Source organism: Ursus maritimus, unplaced genomic scaffold, assembly GCF_017311325.1.
Source record: "Ursus maritimus isolate PB19 unplaced genomic scaffold, ASM1731132v1 scaffold_13, whole genome shotgun sequence".
NCBI classification, from domain to species: Eukaryota; Metazoa; Chordata; class Mammalia; order Carnivora; family Ursidae; genus Ursus; species Ursus maritimus.
The window spans coordinates 37483759-37509976 of NW_024423675.1; the positions used below are offsets into that span (position 1 = coordinate 37483759).

The 26218-nt window shown below is 42.6% G+C and overlaps 1 protein-coding gene across 6 annotated transcripts in view; it reads right to left on the minus strand.

Moving 5' to 3' along the window:
* ARHGAP18 (Rho GTPase activating protein 18) overlaps positions 1-26218 on the minus strand; it is a 190250-nt gene that overhangs the window by 70829 nt on the left and 93203 nt on the right. The window contains exon 2 of one of the 6 annotated variants that reach the window (XM_040627790.1): positions 316-433. The exons of the other annotated variants lie outside the window; for them this stretch is intronic. The gene's annotated coding sequence lies outside the window, so the exon portion shown is untranslated. The remainder of the gene's footprint in view (positions 1-315; positions 434-26218) is intronic. 6 annotated transcript variants of the gene reach the window in all.

The window sequence follows — 26218 nt, forward strand, 5'->3', positions numbered from 1 at the left end:
ACAAGAATGTTAATTTCTTTATCCAACAGCTTTACGAACAAAAAGTTTCACTGAACAACAATGCTTACATTTATTCACTGGTCTTCCTTCATTGTGGATATCAGTCAGAATTCTGTATTTAAGTTTTAGTTTTAAAAATCACTGTGATAGTGATTTAATGATGAAATTAATCTACATAATGAACTATATTTTCCATTGCAAGTAGTAAAGTAGATACTCGAAAGAACAGTGCGACTGGAATGAAGTCAATACTGCAGTGTTTTGGTGGAACAATGCTCTAGAGACAGGTCGCAACACTGTAATTCACACACTCACCCAACACATCTTGACTCCTCATTCACTGCAAGGCACTATACATGCTGATGTCCAAAGAAACACAGGACTTCACCGCTGATCCTTGACAGGATACACATTCTAATAGTGGAGATAAAGCCTGTAGAAAAAATAACAATACCAGGCAACGGTGGCCTCCTGCTGTGAGTGGCGCAGCCAGTAGCTTGCGTCGCAGTGCCCACTTCCAGTGAAACAAAGGCAGACACAAATGCCAGAAAGTGTACGGAATCTTTGCAGCACAGTGAGAGTAGGTAAGCAGGGAGATTCCAGTCTCTTGCTATACCTCATTCTAATTTTATAATGCTCTCCCCAGAGCCAACCATGTCTTCCTGTTATTTGATTCAAATTTACTTCCCTCTAATTTAAGCCCATTTCCTCTGAGCAAATAAAGAATTAATCAGTGTCCTCTTTACATTAACCCCTTTGTTGGGAATAGTTTTCAGTCCTTACTGTATGCATTGAAGTCCCTATACTTTCTCCGCCTACAGTTTAAGCGTCAATGTCTTAGAAATACACCCTATTGCACACATGCTTAAGAGCATCTGAATAGTGAAGAACTATCTACAGGTAACCGCAGATCATCCTAAAATTTCCCTTTGGGCCTTTTTCAGATTGGCTTTTGCCCTGCAACTGAAACCTCCAAGCTCATGATGATTTTAGAAACGAGAACCTTTTTAGGCCCATGTGGGTGGTCCTTGGCACAGATACCGAAGTTAGAAACCTAATCATAAATGTTTTCTCTTCCTCACTGAGGCAAGTGAGCACTGTTATTAATTGCTTTCTGTGGTTCTGCTTTCTTTTTTAAAAAAGCCTTTGCTGATCATTTGCATTAATATTATGCTAATAAAAGTAAGGGAATGCTAACTAATTCAGTCTCTTTAGTAATAACTAAGGATCAGAGAGAGAGAGAGAGAGGAAGGTAATTTGCATATTTTCATGATTGGAGCGAAATGGCATTTAAATACTCATAACCATTTTTGAAGAGAAATAATAATACATGTTGGGCCAGCCTGAGCAGAAGTAATTTCTCCAGTGGAACCATCGAAAGCCCAAGTATTTCAGGATACACTCTGCTTCTAAGCATGAATATCTGATGACAAGGATGAGCATTCAAACACAGGGCACCATCTGCATCATAAGTACATTTCAGTTCCTCTCTGCAGAAGGAATTCATTTACTGTTGAAGGCCATTCACTTCCACTTCTGACTGCTTATTCCTCAAAAAGCTTCCAAGTATCGTGAGAACAATGATTAAAAGAAGATCTTTCCATCTGCACTGCATTAGGCTGCAAGACAGCCCCTCCTGCAGAAACAGCTTTTGCATAATTCATTGTGCCATTTTAAACCCTAATCAGTGACTTGCAATGAGCTATGAAGAGAGTAGGAAAGAGAAACACATTCATTGGCTACCTCCTAAGCACTCACCCCACCCGCACTTTGGGATACTGCTCCGTGAATCGTTGTGTGTGTGCGCGCGCACGTGTGCACACATATGTGCACATGCATGCATATGCGTGTGTGTGTGTGTGTACACGCACACCTTCACCTTATGCCCAGTAGGTTCTTACTCCCTTCTGAAGAGCTGTCATCACTCCTAGGCCATATTAATGTCCCAAGAAAGAATATTTCTTAGGCTATTATAACAGGATAGTTTAGGAAAGAAGATTCTACTGGCAGACAGAAGTTGGCTTATCTCCAACTCTGCTGTTCTTTGTGTGAGCATGACAGATAATTCACTCTACAACATGAAGAATAATACCTCAAATCTCTTCCAATTTTAAAAATTATATAACTCTAATCTGTTCACACTGATTTTTCACATATAAAGCCTTAGTTGAACCTGCCACTTTGCCTTCATGTTTCATTTTCCGAAGCAGGGCGAACTGAGGTGGTAGGGAAGGGCCTCTCTGGGTCCCCCACTTACCCTTCAACCACAGTAACTTCACTTTGATTTGAGATCCATTTAAGAATGCACTGGAAGAAGTACTTTATGACTACAGAAAATCAGAAAAACAACTGCCTTAGGCATCTCACGTTTAAAAAAAACTTTTATAGAATCCTTAAGCTTTAAACACTGAAAAATTAATTAGGCAGAAGGTTTTAAGGATGGTATGCAATATATGTGATTTTGATCCAGCACAAGTAGTGAGAAACTATGCAGGCAGTAGAGGTGAGGACATGGATTGCTTTTTTTTTTTTAAGATTTTATTTATTTATTTGACAGAGACAGCGAGAGAGGGAACACAAGCAAGGGGAGTGTGAGAGGGAGAAGCAGGCTTCCCACTGAGCACGGAGCAGGATGCAGGGCTCGATCCAAGGACCCTGGGATCATGACCTGAGCCGAAGGCAGACGTTGAAAGGCTGAGCCACCCAGGCACCCCTGGATTGCCAATTTTATAATAAAATTTATCACTTTCCATTTATTACTCCATAGACAATGGTAAAAAAAAAAAATAAACACTGAGTTTTTTTGGATAGGTGACATTAATATATAGATGAAATATGGTAAAGTCCCTAAGATTTAGTTTGGCAGTTCAATAAAGAATCAAGAGAACACTCTCAAAAGACACTACAAATTGAAAACTGAACTCAGTGGTAGTATCTCTGAGTAAATGATTTTTTTGTTTTTTAAGTAAACTCTATGCCCAACATAGAGCTTGAACTCACAACCCCCGAGATCAAGAGTCACATATTCTACCAAGTGAGCCAGCAAGGTACCCATAAGTGATTTTAACTAAATAACTTATAATGATTGAAATTTTGACCCTAAACATTAAATACTTGACTGAATCTTAGAAAGCACAATTGGAGGGTGGTAGGAAACCTTCCTGTATTATTCAAATTATTGTATAACATTGCTATCCAACTGAAATAAAGGCAAGCCACAAAATTTAAAAATTTTCTAGTGGCCACATTAAAAATTAGAGGGGCTCAGTTGGTTAAGCATCCGACTCAATTTCAGCTCAGGTCATGGTCTCAGGGTCATGGGATCGAGCCCCACATCAGGTTCTGCACTCAGCACGTAATCTGCTTGTCTCTCTCCCTCCGCTTCTCCTCCTGCTTGTAGTCTCTCTCTCTCTCTCTAAATAAAATCTTTAAAAACAAAAGTAAAAATAATCAGGTAATTGTAATAGTCTACTTGATTTAACCAAATATCCCCTAAATACTATCACTACAACATGTAATCAATATTAAATTTATTAATGAGATCTTTTACTCTTTTTTCATTCTAAGTCTTCAAAATCCTGTAACTTCTGTTTGCATACAATTTGAAGCAGCCGTAGTTCAAGTGGTCAATAGTCCCAGGTGGCTGGTAGTGAGCTCCTTGACAGGGCAGCTGCAGAAGAAATGAGGCAGGAGGCAGGTTCTCTTTGTAGAGCCCAATATATACAAATGATGTAATTCCCCCTCCTTCCCACACGCGAAAGTTAATGCCTGTTTGTCTCCAGAATATTCGTTTTTTTCATGGGCTCAGAGAATACTGGTTGAAAAACTACTTTATTCCACACTATGATAAACTACAGAATTCAGATGTACTGTAGACACAGTGGATCTAGCATTTAGCAGGCAACAAAGTCCCGTGCAATGGGAACTCCGAAACCCTTGCAAGTGATAACTGCTACGGAAGCACAGGTGGCCGAAGTCACAAGCGCTAGGTTGGTGACTTGGTAAAGGCTTCACATAAGAGCGATAGGAGCTGGATCTTGAAGGCTAAATGGGACTTTGCTAGGTAGGACATGACAAGAAAGGCATTCAAGGCAGCGCCAACCACATGAACAAAGCAGGAGAAGCCTATCGGTGAGCCTGGGAAACTGAATAGACCGAAGCAGACGGACTGCACTGATGTACAGGGAGGTGTAACCACGTGGAAGGGTTGGGGGGTGTGTGTTAGGCATTGGGGGGCAAAAAGGCTACAGCCAAATTGTGCTGGCTGTTGCTTATCCTCTCAAGACACTTGGAATGCGGTAGCAGGTGGTTTTTAAACAAGCAAACGTCACTACCGAATTCATGCTTAGGAAACGAAGTTTAAGAAGTAAAATACACAGAGACAGCCTGATGTTACAATGCTCTGGAGTCAGGGGGTCCCTGGGAGATGGTAAGGATTTGAATCCACAGGGCATGGGTAGAAACAGCAGTGAAAGGACAAAGTCAAGCAGCTTTTGCCAAGTACATTCAAAGTTATATAAAGTGGATGAAGGAAATAGAAGACATCAAGATGACCACATAGTTTGTTCTCTGATAGGCAAGTGGACGGCTGTCACTCCCTGGGAGAGGGACGCCAGAGCAAAGGGCGGGCTTGGCAGAGAATATGCGTTCAGTTTGGATGTGCTGGATTTGAAATGTTAGAGCCCCCTGGATGCCCATGGCTCACACCCATCTTCTAGGAGATTCATTTGCCTTCACCTCTGTACTTTACTCGTGGTCATCTGGGTACCAAGTGTGTTCCCAGATCAGGCAGCATCAGCATCAAGCTTGTCAGGAAGGCAGAATCTCAGACCCTACTCTAGACCGGCTGAATCCCAATCTGCATTTTTACCAAAATTCCCAGGTGATTTCCATGCACATCAAGTTAGAGAAGAACTGCTGGAATACCTGAAAATTGAGATCAGCAGCTCGCGAAAGAGGTACTGACCACTGACCGAAGGGAGGACGATTTTCGAAGTCAGCAGCACATACAGGAGTTGAAACAACAGGGGTGAAAGAGAGCATACAGAAAACACAGAAATTTAAATAGGATAGAAGAAGCTGTGTGCTGAGAAGGAGGCCACATGTTTGGAATTAAATAATCATCATGAAGGCAAACAATGGGGCTCTCCTGTTCAGTCCTTTTAATAAAAACTGAACTTTCATGAAGAAGAGGAAGAAGAGAAAAAGGAAACAAAACCTTTCAAAATAATGAAAGAACCACAGTGGTGAATCCCCATTAAAGCTACAAAGAACTTCTATTTACGATGAAGAAAAAATCATATTATGTTCCTTAATATTCAAAAATACTGAACAAATGTGTTTGTTGAAAAACAAATCTGATGCGAGTGGAGGCAGAACTCAATGGAAAGTTGGGACCACCGCTTGCTGGGACAGAGGTGACCAGTGTGAGTGACAGAATCAGAGGCCGGGATTCCAGGCTAGCTCCCCCAGCTCCCACCACACCAGGCAGGGCATCTCACCCCCAGATGCCTGTCGCCTCAACTGGGTAATGAGGGGGCTTGAGAACAAGACCTTCTCCTCCTGGAGATTTCCAGCTGCGACTGCCTATTACATAAATTGGGAGGAAGGTGAGACTGACTTACTGCCTCCAACACTCCCTAACAAGAGCCTGAAGAATCTTCTATTCCCCAACTTCTCAGCCCATCCTGGCAACCTCATCCCACCATCTCACCCGGCGAACAACTTCCTGAAGTTTTGTCCAGACTCCAACAGCTGTGCAGAGCTGATTTCAAGTTCACCCAGCGTTCTTCTGCGTCTTCTGTTTCCCAGGTGACACTCACATCGCTGCCTGCTGTGTTGCCCCCCCCCACACACACACACCCAGAATGCTAAGGCCCCTCCCAAGGCCTGTGCAGGTCGCTGCTCCCTGAGGCCTCAGACCCTCTGAATGCTTCTTGCTCCAGCCAAGTGATTAAAAACCACTGTGTGTAATTTCCATCCCATGTAAAAGCCTTAAAATATATATATTTTTAATTTGGCTTTCCTGCGGGTCACAGAAGCCAAGCCGGGAAGAGCAAGATGTGCTTTTATGAGGGAGACAGAGCCCGTGAACACACATATGGTAGCAGATGAAAGTGCAGCAGACGCGGACAGCCCGCTCTTTCAAGGAGCCACAGCAGGCCCGTCTGAAGGGCCCGCGAGGGCGTGACGCCTGCTTCTCGGCCACTCGGAACACACACTCAGTGTAAACCTGAACTCTTCTTTTGAAGTGGGCACAATTTGTCTATTGTCATGCTCTAGTCTTAAATTATGCTCTGGTATGGATCTGAAGAGGTGTTTTGTTCGTCCAGTGCAAATGCCCTTCCCACCAGTACAGGAAAGGCACCTTATCGCATAGTAAGCTCTTCTCTCCGCAGCCTAGTGGCCTCAGGTGGTGTCCTTCGGCTAACACCAAATCCACACGTAAAGCCTTTGGTTTCACTGTGCAGGGGCTCACGGGCACACCCACCCAGCCACAGATCCCAAAGGTAGCTCTTTGGTTATCATTAGGACTCCTACAACTGCCATCCGCGTTGATATAAGATGCACTTGTCTCCACCTCCAGCCTTCATCCATCCGTGTTATTCCAATCCCCAGTGAGACGCTAACCCTGCCGACTTTTAATTGCAACACATCTCAGTTCCTACAAAGAGACTTAAAGGGCCCAAATCTGCTGGGGAAAAAGGGAAAATTCTCAGCTGTATTTCAAATATAAATATTAAATGTCCCACAGCGGCTCCAGGAGAACCAAAAAAGGAGCATCTCATGTTTTGCCGGGACCAATGATCTCAACAATAAGACGATGAGGCGGTCACTATTATTCTCCCCAGCTTACCACTGGGGAAACTGAAGCTTAGGGAAATCAATCAACAGGACCAAGAAAGCCAGGTTGCAACCCACGCCTTAGGGCCCTAGGAGCCACCCAACCTCTTAGGCTCTTTAGTTTCTACATGATAAAAACCTTTGAAACCTGTCCTGAGAAAGGGAAATTCAAATTGTAGTGGAATCTGGAGCTGGAAGGACCCTAGCAATCACCAGGTCAAATCACTCTCACACCATCTGAGCTTCACAGACCACACAGGAGAGGGACAGCAGCAAATCCACTATAATTATCAATCTGCTTACAGACCCATATGATACATAGAAACAATCCATTCCCTGTCCAACACAGGCTTTTTTAAGAGACAAAGACAGAGAACCAAGTTCAAGTCCTGCATGAAATCCTGGCATCCTTTGTTTCCTAGGCCTCATAGGTCCAGCCCTTAAGGATTCACTCATGAATATGGCAGAGCAGAAAAACTGGGCGATGTGTCCAGTGACATATAGGTAGTTAATAGCTGTGCCAAAACTCTAAGAAGGTTTCCTGATTCTCGGTCAGTAAATAGAATAACCAAGTACCTTCCATTAGGACAGATGGTATTATGACAGAGAAAACACATTACTCTTCAACTTTATCACCAGGGCAATAAAGATAGGCAATAAATACTCTTTTATTGATACTTATTTTCCCTCTGTGAACTTTGACAGCCCAACCCACTGATCCTTTGGCTGGTCTAAAGAACAACGAACTACGGTGACAGTACTTTGCGTATTCTCCTACAGCTTCCCACTTACTGAATCGTACTCCTCTGGAAAGAAGAAAAGCTGTTCAGACTAAAACTTCAGCAGTCACAAACTGGGAGCCTGCAGGCTAGATCTGGCTAGCAGAAGCATTTGGTTTGGTCAGCAGGGTGTCTTGAACATTTTTAGATTCATTTGCCACATCTTTCTCTTGTAACATGTTTCTCTGGGCAGGCAGCAGGTGCTGCGGGGCTGGCCCCTTTGATCAAGGGATATACTTCCAGTTTGCCGGAGTTCCCACCTGTGCTACCTGAATGTTAGGCTATCGGCTGGTCCCCGTGGGTATCTGGTTCGCAGTCTCCACTTCACTGCATTAATATTAAGGCACTGAAATAACGTGACCGCATTATTTCAAAGCCATCACTGATGATGGATATATGAATTCTGCATCAAAATAGGGGCTCATTCTATCAAGAAGAAAGCTAACGCAGCAGGGTGAGGGGGAGATGAACTGGAGATTGGGGATGGTCTGGTCCTTCCTCCATCAGTAAAGTGCAGTATTACTTTGATCAAGTCACCTAACCCTAATGGATCATGGTTATTTCCTCATTTGTAGAATTAGAAAGTTGGAATGGCTACTTGAGATTATCCCCCCTCTAAAAAAATCCTGTGAGAGGTCTCTGACTCTGATCTTGTACAAATACATGAATTTTCCCAGAGGGACATTAATAAAAGGGGATCATGAGAGATTTTAAGAGCCACATAGCCTAGAGTTTGATACGTGGTTCCATCATTTTCCATGAGATCTTAGGCAAATTATCTAAACCTCTGAGAGCTTCAGTTTCCTCCCATTCATTCATTTACTTAAAATGATTTATTGAGCATCAACTATGTATTAGGTAACTTCTAAAGGCTGGGAACTCCACAGTGAACAAAATCGAGTGTCCATTCTCACAAAGCTTACATTCGCGAGTTAACGAGACAGAAAAAAAACAAAAATATTTATAGCCTATCAGGGGGTGGGAAATGCTATACAAATAAATTAAGTAGGTTACGAGTGTGGGGGAGGGGAGATTGGATTGTTAGAGATGGAAAGAGAAGACTACTCTGATGAGACACTTGAGCAGAGACCTGAATGGAGTTGGGGGGTAGGGGAGGTTTAGCCATGTAGATATTTGGGGATACACTGTTCCAGACAAAACACCCAGGGGTTACTAAAATTTAATGATGTGACAAGCAGAACTCTTGACAGAACAGTGATAAGCTCCTTTCTTCTCCATCACTTCCCTTCTAAAGGGGCACAGTCTTCAGGATCTGCTGTCTTTGTATCATCACCATTCATATGAAAGCAAAGCTGGCCAAGGGTGAGAAAGCCTCACTTCTAATTCCATGTTTAACCAATGACAATCTATGCCTATCAGATCCTATTTTTTGATAGGCAAGTAAGACAGCCAAATTGTTCCTCAACTGTGTTTTGAGAAAAATCCTTTCATAATAAAGTATATTCCCAAATACATACAGGTAGTGAATATTTATGATCTGCTCTCCTTGGAGGGCTGGTGGCAGAGTGTAGAGGTTAAGATCACAGTCTCCTTGTCAGAAAAGCCTGGATCACATCCCAGCTCTCTGTTTGCTCCCTGACCTTGGTCAAATTAGCCTCCCTGAATCTCAATTTTTTTCACCTGCAGATTGGGGCCCAACATCAATACCTCCTTTCAGAGTTGGAGTGAGACTTAAATGAGCTTATGTCCACAAAACACATGGAACTTTCTTGGCTTAAAGAACAGGGCTCAGTAATGTGTATCTATTTCTAACCGAGCTTTTAAACTATAAGTTATAGACATCAGTTCTGATTAAGTAGAAGAGAATTTTAATGAAAAACCCACCAGGAGGCTCCCAGAATGTCCAGCATCCAGGAATAATGCCCCCAAATCAGGCCATGGATCGGTCCAAGCACAGTGTGGAACAGTGGGTGATGCAGCTCACTGTGCCAATACCCACTACACTAGACACTGTCCTAGTTTTCAGGGAAAGGAGAGCCCTGCCTCCCAGCAAAGCTCAGGAGGAGTTCCCCAAATCAGAACGGATGCTCGCATATTGAGCAGCCAAAGGAATGCCAGGTGGTCAACCACACCACTATTACATTCTCACTGAACCCCTCTGGAGCACCCACTAGTTTGTTCACACCCCTTCCCTCACCAAGAAAGCCCCCAGCACTCCCCATACATCCCCATCCTGGAGGCTCACTGCTCTGGGAAGCCTTCCAACCCGACTTCAGTACCTGCTTCCTCTCTTCCCCAGCTAATTCTCTTACAAGGTACCTCATTATAAACTGATTTACACCTGGACTATAAATACTCATATACAAACAGACACAAATCCTTTTGGGAATACACAGGGTAGAGATTAAAAACAAATGCACATGTGGTTATAAATAACACTAGCTGGTGCACTAGTCATTTCGGGTGTGTATATCTCAATGCACAAATGAGGTTATAACTCCTTGTTGACAGGGAACACCATCCCTTTCTCCTGTACCTGCTAGAGTCTATTTCCTGTTCTTTGCCATGCTGAATACCTCCTCCCTTAAATCTGAGATGAAGCATAGTTTTTATACTGAGGATCAAATATCTAATTTATACACAAATATTCCTTTGTTAAGAAAAATAGATTCAAGGGACGCCTGGGTGGCTCAGTTGGTTAAGTATCCGCCTTGGGCTCAGGTCATGATCCCAGGTTCCTGGGATCCAGTCCTGCATAGGGCTCCTTGCTCAACGAGGAGCCTGCTTTTCCCTCTGCCTGCCACTCCCCTTGTTTGTGCTTGTGCATTCTCTCTCTCACTGACAAATAAAATCTTGAAAAAAGAAAAGGAAAAAAAAAAAGAAATATAGATTCAAAGTCCCATATAGAATGGAGAAATTAGTCAATAAATTTCACAAAATATTGAAACACAAAATGTAATAATTTTATAAAATCATTTTTACTCCTTATTTTCAGATCTTAAAAAACCACTATCTTCCCACTCTGAAAAGTGGGGAATCCCACACTGCCCCAGTTTTATCAAGAAAAGAAAGAGCAGTTTTTTCTTTTTTTTTTCTTCCCATGGAATAACATCCCCATCTTGTGGGCACTATTGTTTAATGTTTTCAAAAATCATGGTGACGTCTTCAGAACTCTGACATCGCAATAGTTTACAGGGGTAAATAAAATTAAACTACAACCCCTATTTTGTCCATAAGCCAGATGTTCCCTATGTCTTTAATAAAGGCTTTCTACACAGAGCACTTATAAATTTAAAATAACTGAGTCAGGCATCAACCAGGTCTACAGAAAAAGAAATACATATTTAGATCCACAGATACCTAAGGAGGAAGTCTTCCCATGAAAGGGTTCTCTTCTCCCAGTGAGTAACAAACTCATTCAGGAAACATTTATTGAGCTCCAGAGTGGCTTGCACAGTATGCGCTACTATCCTCAGGTTAAGGGCTGCCAAGCAGAAGGCAATATATATGTGAAGGGCAAAGAGAAACTGACAAGAACCCCAGTGGTTCCCAGCAGGCTCCTGGCCAAAGACTGGAGGCTGTTAGTGTCTGCCCGGGCTCCTGGCCAAAGGGAGGAAGGTCATCAGGCATCCTGAAATATGTGTGTGCAAAACAATCGAAAAACAAGAAGGGAGAAGGGGGTGGAAAGACAATGGAAAACTAGAAAAGCAAGAGGAGGAAGCATCATTGGTATCCTTTCTTCCAGAGGAAAAGGGACATGCACGTCTATCAAAAAGAAGTACAAACAGAGAATGAGGAAAGAGGTGAAGAGAAGTTCCCATCTCTCTCCTTCTGCTGGCTTTCAAATGCCCCCCCCCACCCCGGAAATTTGAGCACAGCTGTAACCTGCAGACACCACACACACATTTAAACTCCCCTAGTCACTCCCTACTATCCTTTTGGAATTATCATACAAGTTTACTTGGTATTGTTATATTCATTTTTCCTCATTCAAGTAGTCCTTTTCTAGAGGTAGACGGAATCATGCTTTTTAGGCCAAGACATGATAGCAACCCACTGCTTTTCGCCATCATTTGAGAACCTTTTCTTTATTGAACAAATTCATCACTGCATGATAGAGCACGTGTGCAGTACCAATGTAGCGTCCTCAACCATTCATCCTCAAACCATCGGTTTATCCAAATATTCATCCAAAACTATGGAAAAACATTTTACAGAGTCAACAAGTTTCATCATTTCCAAATTATCTTCTAATGCTCTTTGTAAACCCTAAGATCAGTCAGTACAGGAGCAGTCTGGCTCATTCGGTCTCCAGACCCTTCAGTCTCCAGACCCTTCGGTCTGCCTTTCAGGAGCTGGGAGCTGAGACCCTGGGAGCTCTGCCCCAGCCTCGTCCCCCACTCTGGACTCAACCTACTTCTCCCTTCAAAGACACTACTCTGTCCAACAGCACTTGCCAAGCCCATCTGACTCAGGCACCTTTCCTTCCTGGGATGCCTTGTCTGCACATTCCCCATCCTGTCTCACACTCTCCCTACTTTCCCTGACGTCCACCGTGAGTGTATGACACAATCTGATTCTCATGGGAGTCCTGTCCTGAAAGAGTCCAGTGCTACAGGGCCAAGTGCAGGCTTGAGTCCAACAACCCTATCACTTACTGCACAAACAGCCTTGGGCAAATTGTCTAACCTCTTGGAACATCCCTTTCCTTATTTGTAAAATTAAATACTGATACCTACCTTGCCTGGCTTACGAAGATGTAAATAATACATGCAAAGGGCCAAATACTACACAATAGAGACCCAAGGGGCACCTGGGTGGTGCAGTCAGCTAAGCACCCAACTCTCGGTTTAGGCTCAGGTCATGATCTCAGGGTCCTGAGACGAAGCCCCACGTTGGGCTCTGCCCTTGAGATTCTGTCTCCCTCTCCCTCAGACTCTCCCAGTCGTGCTTGCTCTCTCTATATAAAATAAATAAATAAATCTTAAAAAAAAAGATACTTATTAAACCAAGGTCATGATTCAAAAAGGAAACACTGTGAGTGCTTCAAGTGCAAAGAAATAAAGCCATCGCAAGAGTGGCTGTGGTACAAGCTGTCGGTCCTTGGGGAAGGGTGTCTTTCTCTCCTCCGTGAACTTAGGGTGCCACCCACTGGGCTTCACATTTTTTAAATTTATTTACTTGACAAAGAGAGAGAGAGAGAGAGAGAGAACACAAGCAGCAGGGAGCAGGAGAGGCAGAAGCAGGCTCCCCGCTGACCAGGGAACTGGATGCAGGGCTCGATCCCAGGACCCTGGATCACGACCTGAGGCCTAAACCAAGAGTCAGATGCTTAAGCAACTGAGCCACCCAGGCACCCCCACTGTGCTTCCCATTTAATGGCATTTTAAAAAAAGCAACAGAATAAAAATGACTAAAATAATATGCACCAAAACATTAACACAACCATCTTCAGGCGCTGGTGTTACAGGCAATTTATTTATGTATTTTTTTAATTTGTGCTTTCCAATATTAACTCAATTTTCTCGAGTGAGCAATATTACAGAAGCTATGTTCAGTATATTCAACATCTCACCATAAGTTTGGAGCCCAAACCCCATTACATATTGCAAACAGAAGTTATATCAACAATTGTTTCCATTTTCACTTGATTTTAAATCTATCTGTCGATCCTTTCAAACTTCATCTAATTTTTCTCGTCAAGCACTTATGCTTACATAAAACAGCTGGACTGAAACAGTTGTTATTAAAGTCTCCTTAAATTTGACTCCAGGGGCGCCTGGGTGGCTCAGTCGGTTGAGTGTCTGTCTTCAGCTCAGGTCATGATCTAGGAGTCCTGGCATCCAGCCCTGTGTGGGGCTACTGCTTAGCGGGGAGCCTGTGTCTTCCTCTCCCTCTGCCCCCTCTCTGCTCATGCTATTTTTCTCTCTCTCTCAAATAAATAAAATCTTTAAAAAAATTTGACTCCAAAATATCCCCTCAGAATTTCACTTGTGATCAGAGTGAGCATTGGGTATCAAGTTCAAACGTTCTCTGGTTTAAAACCAAGCTAAAAGGGAAAAAAAAAAAAAAAAGCCCATTGTCCCTCAGCAGATGAATGGGTAAAAAAGATGTGGTGTAGATATACACAACAGAATACTACTCGGCCATAAAAAGTAATAAAATCTTGCCATTTCCAACAACACGGATGGATCTAGAGAGTATAATGCTAAGTGAAGTAAGTCAGAGAAAAGACAAATGCCATGATTTCACTCATGTGTGAGATTAAAGAAACAGAACAGAAAAAAAAAGGGACAAACCAAAAAACAGCCTCCTAACTCTAGAGAACAAGCTGATGGTTACCAGAGAGGAGAAGGGTGGGGGGATGGGTGAAATAAGCGATAGGGACGACGAAGGAGGGCACTTGCTGTGATGAGCACTGGGTGTCGTAGGGAGGTGCTGAATCACTACGTCGTACACCTGAACACTTGTGCACTGTTGGTGGGAATGCAAACTGGTGCTGCCACTGTGAAATATTGTATGGAGGTACCTCAAAAATTTAAAAATAGAACTACCCTAAAATCTAGTGATCTCACTATTGGGTATCTTCCCAAAGAAGAAGGAAACAGTAATCCCAAAGGATATATGCACTGCTGTGTTTATAGCAGCGCTATCTCCAACAGCTGAACTACGGAAGCAGCCCAAGTATCCGCTGAGATATGGATGAATAAAGAAGATGTGGTATATATACACAATGGAGTATTATTCAGCCATAAAAAAAAATAAAATCCTGCCATTTGCAACAACATGGATAGCTCGGGGTAGTATAAATGCTAAGGAAAATAAGTCAGAGAAAGACAAATACCTTACGATTTCAATCATATCTGGAATTTAAGAAACAAATGAACAAAGGTGGGGGAGAGAGACAAACCAAGAAAAAAAACCAAAAACCAAAACCAAAAACCCAGATTCTTAACTATACAGAACAAACTGAGAGGAGGTGGGGTGCGGGGATGGGGTGATAGGGCTTAAGAGTACACTTATCTTCATAAGCACTGAGTAATACATGGAGTTCCTGAATCACTATGCTGTACACCTGAAAATAATATAACATTGTATGTTACCGACACTGGAATTAAAATTAAAAATATAAATTAAAGGGGCACCTGAGTGACTCAGTCAGTTAAGTGTCCAACTGTTGATTTCGGCTCAGGTCATGATCTCAGGGTCACGGGATCGAGCCCCACATCAGGCTCTGTGCTCAGTGCAGTCTGCTTGAGATTTTCCTTCTCCCTCTCACTCTGCCCCTCCCCCTGCTCACACTCTCCTTCTTAAATCTTTAAATAAATAAATAAATTTTGAAGAAAAGGAAATGAACCTAAGAAATCCCACACTGCATTTTAAAGGAGGTCTCATTATTCTGACACTTATACTTTTTCTTATGGCAGGTACCTACAGTCACTTGTAGCTCTACTCTTTAAGGTATTCTTTAATATAGGAGTCAAGCTTACAAGCAGAAGAGAGAGAAATTCTCCCATTTGAAACTGAAGTGGCAATAGTGGGCCTACTGAAATAGAAAGGAAGACTGCATATCATGGGTAACATTCTCCCTCATTCCGGTAGAGGACCTTCACGATAATGATGAGTGATGGTACCCTGCCATAATGCAAAAAAGTAAACTTCCAGAAGAAGGGGATACACACTGGAAGGTAGCTAAATTATTTGAAAAATTTCTTACACCACCTACTTCATATCAAAAGGAGAATCATCCAGATGAAGCTAAAAAAAAAAATGAGTGTAAAGTCATAACTCCTATTTTTTAATGCCCTCCTCCCTCTGCTCTCCTGCTCCGTGGGCTGCCAAACCAACACACTCTTCTCCCCCTCATCCCATCTGCCTACATCAGCAGGAAACACTCTCTCCCCAAGGACCCATCACGTGCTTCCCCTCCAGATAGATCTCAACCTCTTCAGGCCTTCCTGGATTCACAAGGAGTGGCTGCTTTCCACTCAACTCCCATCCTGATGCTGTCAGTTTTCAACATCTCCCAGTACAGAAAACCTACCTCTTCAAACCATAACATTCACAGAGCCACAGGATTTTAGAGACGTCAGGAGTTAGAAACCTTGAAACCTCTCTAGTTAAGTGGTTCTCAACCTTAACAGACTTGCTCTTAAGAGAATACATATTTTATCATCCCTGCCTTTACCGTACTAAAGTGAAATCCTGATCATTTATCTCTATATAATTTTAATAAGATACATGCATATGTGCATATGCCCTTTTATCATAAATATTAAGGAAAAATAAAGAAAACATCATATATTTCAGTAAGTGGATGTCTGGATACTAAAAGACGTAAGGAAGTAGTCAATTGCTTCTATCTACTTATAACGAGTGAGTCTGGATTTGGGGAAAAAACAAGATCAGAAAAAATTCCTCTTAAAAAAACAGAAAATAAGAGATCAAAGGGACCAGTGGCACATGGAATTAAACACCTGAGTTCAGATAAGCAGATACGAGGGGCGCCCGGGTGGCTCAGTAGGTTAAGGATCCGAATCTTGATTTGGGCTCAGGTCATGATCTCAGGGTCGTGAGATTGAGCCCTGCCTGGGGCTCCGAGATCAGTGCGGGAGTCTGTTTGTCCCTCTCCCTCTGCTCCTCCCCCTTCTCACACACGCACACTCTCTCTCAAATGCATACATAAAATCTTAAAAAAAAAAAAAGATAAGCAGAAATGAAACATTTCTACAGCACAGTCTTCAGGAATGCCAACTGGGTCATTCTAAAGGCATGAAGGCCACCCGACAATTCTGTTTGGCAGGACTGTCCTGAAACTGCAGGGTATCTCACACAACAGCAGCCCGCCCTGCGAACAATGAGATGGCATCAAAGAGCCCCACCAAAATGCCCTTTAGAGGGCAATACTGCCCCCACCGAGCAGTACAGTTCAACTCTTTTCACCCTCATTTTGCCTCTGAGAACAGAGGCCCTGTGAGGTTAAGTGATTACACTCACTGCAGGTAACTCACAATGACACAGCTGGTTTCAGAAACAAGTCTCACAATCAACAGACACGTACTTCTTCCCCTCCCCTCTTTCTCCTGCTCCTGGCTCAGATTTTTCACCCCTGCACTCTGCAATCCTCAGCCGCAGAATTTAAACGACTGTGTCACTCAGCCCCCGCACCTCATGCATTCTCCCCCAAACTGGGTATGCTGACTTGTCCCCATTGCACAGCACATCTCATTCATGTGGTCACAGCCTGAGCCTTATTTTTTTTTTTTTTAGATTTTTATTTATTTATTTGACAGAGAGAGAGACAGCCAGAGAGAGAAGGAACACAAGCAGGGGGAGTGGGAGAGGAAGAAGCAGGCTCCCAGCGGAGGAGCCTGATGTGGGGTTCGATCCCATAACACCGGGATCATGCCCTGAGCCGAAGGCAGACGCTTAACGACCGAGCCACCCAGGCGCCCCAGCAGCCTGAGCCTTATTAACTCAAATCACAAAGATCTCTAATTCCGTGTTCCCCATCTTGAAGCAGAGCCAACCTCCTGACAGTCTTTGGGACCTTCTAGTTCTCAGCCAGCTCACTGTGTCAGTCCCTCTCCTCCCCCGCCTCCCTCTCAGCACCGAGGAGAACTCATTCCACAAGGCTCCTTCTGCCCAGACCAGCAGATATGTCTTCAGTCTTACTTTAATGCCCCTCTGCTAGCTTTTTCCTTAGTCCTGCCTTCATAAAAATGGGAAGTACGTTAAAGTTCGCACCTAAGCAGACCCGTGATCCTTCATATTCACCAACTTCAATATACCTCTATTCAAAGTAGTGCTTTCCTTCTGAGGGCTTGAAAATTTCTTTCAATGGCTGTCCCAAATCTGCTGAGGTAATCCCTGATTTAATCCCCCTACAGAGTTAATGACTACTGCTTGTCTAATAATCAGGCAATAAGTTACGAGGATGCCCCCTGCCAATGTCTCTGTTCATGTGCTATGTCCAAGACAAATGCCCTCTTGCTGAAAAAGAAGTTTAAGATTTCCTTCAAAATCTGGTTCCTGTTAATATCCTCAAGGAAGCTTTCAAGCTCTCAGGCCATATTGATCTCTGAATTCTCCAATTATTAATACTGACGGATTTGCAGAGATGAAAGGCATCTTTAGATGACCTAGTCAAATCATTTTATTTTTCAGATGTAGGAACCGGGACCCACGGAGGGGAGGAAAACAGTCTCCGGTCATAGAACTGGCGGTTTTCAGACAGGCTGCAGCTCCATTTTCTGCCTTCCTGCCCACTTTTCTTTCAAATACTTCAATGAGTAACATTGGCATGCCTCCCCTGCCCCCCCCCCAAATTTTTTTGTTTAAAAACATGACTTTGGATAAATTTAAGATAATTCTACTTTGCTTCGTATTGTCGTTCATTCAGTACTTAAAATAGAAAGGTTTTTATTTGTTACATATTTTCATACTACATGGAAATTGAATGCAAATATCCTGTTCCTATTTCCCTTGTTCATTTGTGTGTTGTTTTTTTTTTAAGTCAAAAACCACCTCCAGTTGGCTTTCAAGGATAATTCAGCCATGCCAAACAATCTACAATAGAGCAACCAAATGAACATCCCAAATGAAGCTTTTTTTTTTTTTTTTAAGTTTTGGTTTCAAACCAAGTTTATTTTACATTTGCTTTTCCTCTTTATTTTATAGCTATGTAGGAAGGACGAAGTACAGAAAATCACAATATTTCACCTGAAATCATTTCTTAAAATTCTGTATTGTGGCTTGTGCGCCTTAACCACCGTTAATTAGTCAGCAAGGATTCACACACTCTCAGCTCAGGATGGCTGTGTCCTTGCAATTTCTCAGCCCTCAGTCATTTGGACGATAAATGCCTTGAACGACTAGATTGTTTCCACTCTTTTTGAAAACTTCTTTTCGCTATTTGCCTCTTTAAAATTAATGTGCCATCCGTGGATTTGTTTTACTGGTATCAGAAGAAAACCACCGCCCAAACCCAGAATAGCAACCCATTTCAGACGTGCAGGTAAATATTACTGCACTGAGTGCACTTCGTCAGCCTTAAAAATCTGACGTTTCGATCCTTCGAAAAACTCTATCCTTCAAAGTTATTTTATGCTCTATTTTAAACACAATCAAAATGTGGAAAGGGAAAGTGATAGTCTCCCAAAGCCGTTCAACTGAATGACAAAATAGGAAAAGGCTTCAAAGATACTGGCTCAAATTTCATTTTCTTAATCTCCTGACCCAGAGTAATTCACACACACACATTCACTCCTCTCTCTGAAGGAGGTTTTTTATCACTGATCTGTTTTTAGCTTCTTCCCAACTCTGCTTCAAGCTTTTCCTCTCTCCATCATTAAGGAAATACGCCTTATTGAAGTATTTTATAAACTGTCTAAAAATCTCAATTAGCTATTTTTATCCACATGAGAAGCGTTCAGTGAAATTCTCATTACAACCATCCGATATCGAAGCAAACGAGTGTCAGATGCTAGCTAAGCAGGTGATACTCATGAAAATCTGCAATACATGTCTATGAACAAAAGAGTGAGGCCACGAGCTGCCTGCCTAGCTCTATTATTAACCGTGTAATCTCATGTCACTTACCTCTCTGGCCTACTTCCTTCCTTATAAATCAAGGGAGTAGCGAATGTGAACGTAATATTTATTTAAGTTTCAAAACTCTATGGGTCTAGGAAATTACCCCCCAAAAAATCAACATTTTTCTGTTACATGCCTAGATGAAGAAAATGTATTTTTCTTAAATACACAAGCACGTGCGTGCGCGCGCACACACACACAGCTGGCCTCATGAGAGCTAAACGAGGACTCTCTTATTTATAACATCAGCACATCATCTCATATTAAATGTGGCCAGTTGAATCTAGAAATAATTCCTAAGTTTTATTTTCATAAGGTGCCACTTTTACTTTTCTTTTTTTTAATATTGACAAAATTGCTAGTACAAACAGCAAAAGAGCCAAGAGGGAGTAACAGTCACAACGATGCCGGTAGCTTTCCCTTCCTGAGCTCTCGCCATCAGCCCAGAACTCGGTTCGGTGTTTTTGCATTTCCTCCTCACAACCACCTTACTCTTCTGATTCGCCAGCTGAGAAACAGAGGGACAAAGTGGTGAAGAAACTCGACAGGTTCTACCCTAAGTAGGAGATCCAGACCTGGCAATGCACCTTCAGCTCACTCAGGTGGCGAACCCCTTCACCTCACAACCTTGAATGAAAGAGACTGAGGGGCAATATGAAGGTTGGTTCAGTCGGACACTCACTGGCTGCCTTTCCCTGGAACTCATTTTCCACATCTACAATGAGAGTGGATGTTGGAGCAGCTTTAGCATTCCACGACCTAGTGCTGTAATCTGGAAAAAGCCATGTAAGTATTTACCACAGACATCTAAAAAGACTGGCATTTCTCTCCGGAGCATCTCTTACAGCACAGCCACCTGCTGCTCTTTGCCTGACTTTGTATAAATGGCTGTCTACCCAAGGAAGCACCGTTGGTTCCCAGCCCTAAGAGATAGGAGACAGTATTTCAGAAGGAATGAGAAACAGAGACTTGTTTTTTCCAGTTCTTGCTCCTCGTATGATACCTGTAATCAATCCCGCTCCCTATGTCCCAAGGACTACCTATACTGCCAATCAAACAGTTCTCAATTGGCCAGACCAGCTTTCACTCCAAGTTCAACCAACTGCTACCCACACCACCCTATCCCACCCCACTCTGCTTGTGCTTGCCCACCATTGAAGAAGCAATCGATTCCATCTAAGGACTGACCAGTAAGTGGCCAGAGATCACTTTTTAAGAGAGAGAGCGAGCAAGAGCGAGTGCGAGTGAGCTCATGAACAAGTGGGGTAGGGGAAAGGCAGAGGGAGAAAGAATCTTAAGCAGGCTCCACACCTAGCATGGAGCCCAACATGGGGATTGATCTCGTAACCCTGAGATCATGACCTGAGCCGAAATCAAGAGTAGTCGATGCTTAACCGACGGAGCCATCCTGGTGCGCCGCCAGAGACCATTTTACATGGATGCTCTCATTTCTGCTACAAGTATAAAACAGATCCACCCAAAAAACCCTGGTTGGTATCACTGAGGTCAGGCAGTTGATGTGGTATATCAAGTGTGAGGCTCTGATTCTCTCCTAGCTACACTCCAGAGGGGGTTGTTGAATGGTGAGAAACGTGGAAGAGAATGGGGAGAGCAGATGAGGCCAAGCTTCCTCACATCGGACACAGCCGGTCAGTGTCCCTTGGCAGATGGGAAAGTAATACAGCTGTGGCAAGTGTCGTCAATGTTTTCTTACATATGAAAGTGGTAAGTACTGTTAATTTTGCTCTCTGACCACCCATAAGGGTTAAATGACCTCCCACTGCCATGAGATGCAGAGGGGCCAACAGGTCAAATACCACCACTAGAACCTACATCAGGGGGTCGTCCATTAAATACAGCTTAAGGTACTCCTGGACTGTTCACAAGTGGGTGAAACCATCAAACTATCTCAAACAACCAGTGACTCTCTTAAAAAAAAAAAAAAAAAAAGGTGTGCATGCCATGAACCCACTCATCAGCCCTACAGGTAGCTTCTGAGCTCTCACACCCTGAGCACCTCCCAAGTCAGAGCTCATGCTAAAAACATTCCTTTACAATCTGTTACGAAGATGGAATAAAAACACTCGACTCATCTGTGGAGTTCAACATAAGCACTACACTTTGTGGAATTTCATATTAGATTGTTGTAGTCATACTTCTTTTTTAAGGATTTTATTTACTTATTTAAGAGAGAGAGACAGAGACAGAAGAAGCAGGGGCAAGGGCAGAGGGACAAGCAGACTCTCTGCTGAGTGGGGAGCCCAACATGGGGCTCGATCCCAGGACCCTGAGATCATGACCTGAGCTGAAGGCAGACATTTAACCGACTGAGCCACCCAGGTGCCCCTGTTGCACTAATACTCTTTTTTTTTTTTTTTTTAAGATTTTATTTATTTATTTGACAGAGACAGCGAGAGAAGGAACACAAGCAAGGGGAGTGTGAGAGGGAGAAGAAGGCTTCCTGCCGAGCAGGGAGCCCGATGCGCGGCTCCATCCCAGGACCCTGGGATCATGACCTGAGCTGAGGCAGACACTTAATAGCTGAGCCACCTAGGTGCACCGCACTAATACCCTTTAAAATGCTTGGAAAATAAGCGGCATGCAGAAGGTACTTCACTTAACAAGACTGATCAGGGATTCCAGGTTCTGTTCCTTCCATCACCAGCTATGTGTGAGTAACCTTGACCAGCCATTGAGCATTCATCGGCGATGGTAGGTTCTGTTCTTGGTTCCATTACCAGCTGGCTGTGGGTTACCTCCAACAGCCATTTTAGCTCTCCCAACCTCTGTCTGCTCATGTATAAAAGACTTAAGCCAAATGATATTTGAAGTCCTCGGGATTACAACGTAAAAGTATTATCCCTGAAAATTATTTAAGAAAGTGATTTATCTGAAAACAGATGAAGAACTCCTTGTACATTTTTTAATTAAAAAGCAGGGTGAGGGCTCCTGGGTGGCTCAGTCCATTGAGCGTCTAACTCTTGAGTTCAGCTCAGGTCTTGATCTCAGGGTCTTGAGTTTGGGTCCCGTGTTGGGCTCTACGCTGAGCATGGAGCCTACTTAAAAAAAAAAAAAAAAGGAAAATGGAATATTCAGGGGCAATAATACCATAGATAAGTAAATCACTAGGCCAGATCGCAAACTGTAAATTAAGAGATTGCCAGGGTCCTAGTGCCAAAGGTCAGATTTAAATAGCTACTTTCGTTAGCTGGTATATTCACCACATTTTTTGGTTCATAAAAATCATACTTGTAATTATGACTAGCTAGTTTTAGCCAGGTTGGTGAACTCTTACTTTCACTAAGCACCAACAACTTAAAAATTCTGGCTCTAAAAGAAATAAGGCACTGTTTTAAAGCATTTAGAGCCTACCTCTTCGTTCGATTAGATGTACGTGTGCTATTAATCAAACTCCTAGAGCCATCCTAAAATTGAATGTTGAATGCTTGGAGAATATTCATTGACAGACAAAAAACAGCAAAGGTGAAAACGCTGTTCAGAATCTTGTCACCAATAAGAGAGAAAGGCTCCCCGGCTCTTTCCCTGGACACACATTCCCCATCATCTTGTCTCTTCCCAATGCAATTTAGGAGTTGCTCTTCCTATGACGGTGTTTTCCTTGTCCTTGCAAAAACCTGTGCTCCCAAACCCCAAAACTCTATCAAAGCTAGGAGTAATTCTAACGTTTGAAGGGAAAAGGGAATACAAGAGAGCAGTAACTTAAAAGTAAAACATAAAACTTTTGTATGAGGGGCGCTTGAGCGCCTCAGTAGTTAAACATCTGCCTTCGGCTTGGGTCATGATCTCATGTCCCTGGGATTGAGCCCCACATCAGGCACTCTGCTCAGCGGGGAGTCTGTTTCTGCCTCCGCCCCTCCCCCCCAACTCATGCTTGCACGCTCTCTAAAATAAATAAAAACAAAACAAAAACTTGTGTATGAGTACTGCCCAAGTTTTGGTTACCAATTATGCTTCACACTTCCACAAAGTGGAATCAAGCCTATGGATGTAAGAAAATGAAAAGGCAGTTTGTGCTCCCAAGAACACTAGGCTCCCCCTGGGGGAGGGACAGCATTCCCAAGGGTGGGGGAGGGCATATTCGAACTGTGCCCCACTGAACCCCAGGGATTCACAGAGGTGGGCCCTTTCCCATCTCTCCAAGCAATGTTTACACAAAGCACGAAATAAAATCCCACCTTACTTCTCTGGGCATGTATGTGAACCTAAATGTATCATTGGTTAAAAGGGTGCAGTTCTTCATTAATCTTTTTTCTAAATCCAGGGTGACACATTTGTGCTCAAGAAAAATTGTGTAGGTGAAGATGTTGCTCACACACATACAACGTGCTCAACAGATGCCCAGCAAAATGCAGGAGTCACTGATTAAGCTCCTGCAACCTACAAATGTTTCTTGATCACTGCTCTGCACTGGTCCCTCTTCTAGGCACTGGGGATACAGCAGTGAACAGAACAGACAAAAATCCCTGTCCTTGTGTATCAAATACACTGTAGTTTAGAAAACAAAACAGCTATAAAAGGGACCTAGGGAAACACTGGAAACTTGAATATGGATTGTGTCTTAGACCATAATTATCTTTGGTGTGACAGTGGTATACTGCAATGGTTTCCAAACTTCTCTGCACACTGAAATGTGCTGGGAGCTTCAATCAGTCAATCAATCAATCAATCAATCAATCCAATCCTGATGCTACCGACCTACCCAAGAATTGCAATTTAATGAGTCTGGAATACGGCTTGAGTTTTGGAATTTTAAACTTCTTTAAATTAAATCTCTGAATCTAGGTGTAAGATTTGTGTGTATTCATTGACCACTTTAAAACGTTTTTAAGGGCTTACATTTTTCACAAAAAAAGTTGGGGAAACGGAATCTCAATCATCTTGTTCACTAGATTGTCTTAGTGAGGATATTGTCCTGTGTACTAAATTCACCAATTCCCAAGCAGAAAACTACTTTCAGAGGCCAGGAACTGTTCCAGAATTCACCAAGTGAATTCTTCATTTGAGCTTACTACAATCATTTTACTATAAACTCCTTTTGTTTCAGTGCTTGTTTTAAAATGTTTTTAAAAGTTTGAGTTCAAAACCATCCTGTCTTTGAAAGAACAGTGCCTCACTGACATTATTCTGAGTATCAACTGCCTCTGGAGAATGCTGCAGGCATAGAATACATTGGGATTTTATCTATACCAATCCTAAAAACACACTTTAAAGTACATATTTAAATAAATCTTTACTACACATTTGATTTGTCCTAATTTGCCTCTTTCTCCTAAAGATGTAAAAAATGTTCCAATTAATATTATAGAATCAGTCCATTCTAGTGCCATCTGTCATCTGGACAGTTATTATTCATAAGGAAAACTGTAGTTATAATTCATTATTTATATCTTACCAACTTGATTTTTCCCCCTGGCAAGAACATAAAAAGGAATAGTGAGAAATAGAGCTGGAAAAGCAGATTGGAGCCCCGATTAGAGAGAGAGCCATACTGAAGCACGTACTCATTTGTGAAGTACTTACTAAGAACCTACTATGCACCAAGCAATGTAGAGACCATTATGAACAAGCCAAACAGGATCCCAAAGGTATAGTCATGTTGAGAATACAAATGAGCATACATGACCCAATTAGAGTGCTGCTTCTGAAGAGTTAATATGATGATCAGAATTAAACTAGACTAGGCTTGCATTAAAAGAGTACAATGTACACAATAAAAGGAGATTCTTTCTGAAAACTAAATTTAATGGTATAGTCCTCCTGACCCAGTTGCTTTCCATTTCACTTTTCTCCTCCCCATTGTATTAGTTCCATGTGGCTGCAAATTACTATAGACCTGGTGGCTTAAAATTTATTCTCTCATAATTCTAGAAGCTAGACATTCAAACTCAGGATCGGCGGCACCAAGGTGACAGTGAAGTTATACTCCCTCCAGACCCACTCCTTGCCTCTTCCAGAGTCTGTCGGTAGCAGCATTCCCTGGCTCTTGGCTCATACCGCATGACTTCAATTTCAACCTGCATTTTCACATGCCTTCTGGGTGTGTCTGTGAAGTCCCCCTCCGTCTTTTCTAAGAATGATGGTGATTGCATTTGGGGCCCAACTGGATAATCCAGGGTATTCTTCCATCTCAAAATCCTTAAATTAATTGCATCTGCAAAAATCCTTTTTCCAAATAAGGTGACATTCACAGATTCTGAGAATTAGGACCTTAAATCTTTAGCAGCCGTTATCAGATTACCATACCCACTTAGAAAGACAGAGAAAAAGGACAAGGGGGAGAAAAGCCCGCTTGCCTAAACAAGAGCATTTACAGTGTTCTGCTCCAAATACATCTGAAGAGTTCACCTGCTTCTATATAGGTCCCGAAATGCGAGGCTGTTTGCTCCTCTGCTACATCCATGTATTTATGGTGAGAATTTAGTTAAATGAGATGGGAAAGGATGGTACAAACTAAAAGTAATATTTACTATTTTTCTCTCTTCTGCCTCCTTAGTCATAACATCAGATATCTTTGCAAAACAGCCCCTGTAAGTTTCACTTACTCATTTCAGGACTCTGGCTTGTTTCTCTGCTGTATGAAGTATGGGGAGAAAGAGCCCAAAAATGTTCATCAAGGTAGCCCAACACAGGGGCAGTTCTTTGGCGTCTTTAGGACCATAGTTCTGGGGGAACTTGGCAGCCAGAACTTTTCCAGTCTCTAGAATAAGAAAAGTGACATGGGCATTCATGCTGGGACATTCTAGTTACAGTCACTTTTCTATAACTACAGAAGTCTTGGCTACAGATGCTTAAGAAGTCTAAGGTCAGGGGTGCCCAGCTGGCTCAGTCGGTAAAGCATGGGACTCTTGATCTCGGGGGGTCGTGAGTTCGAACCCCATGCTGGGGGTAGAGATTACTTTAAAAAGAAAAAAAAAAGTCTATGGCCGAAATCATATGGACAAGAAGAGTGATAGAAACCTCCAAATTTCCAGTCCAAAAAAAAAAAAAAAGATTTCTAGTCAAATCAGTGAGGAGCCTTT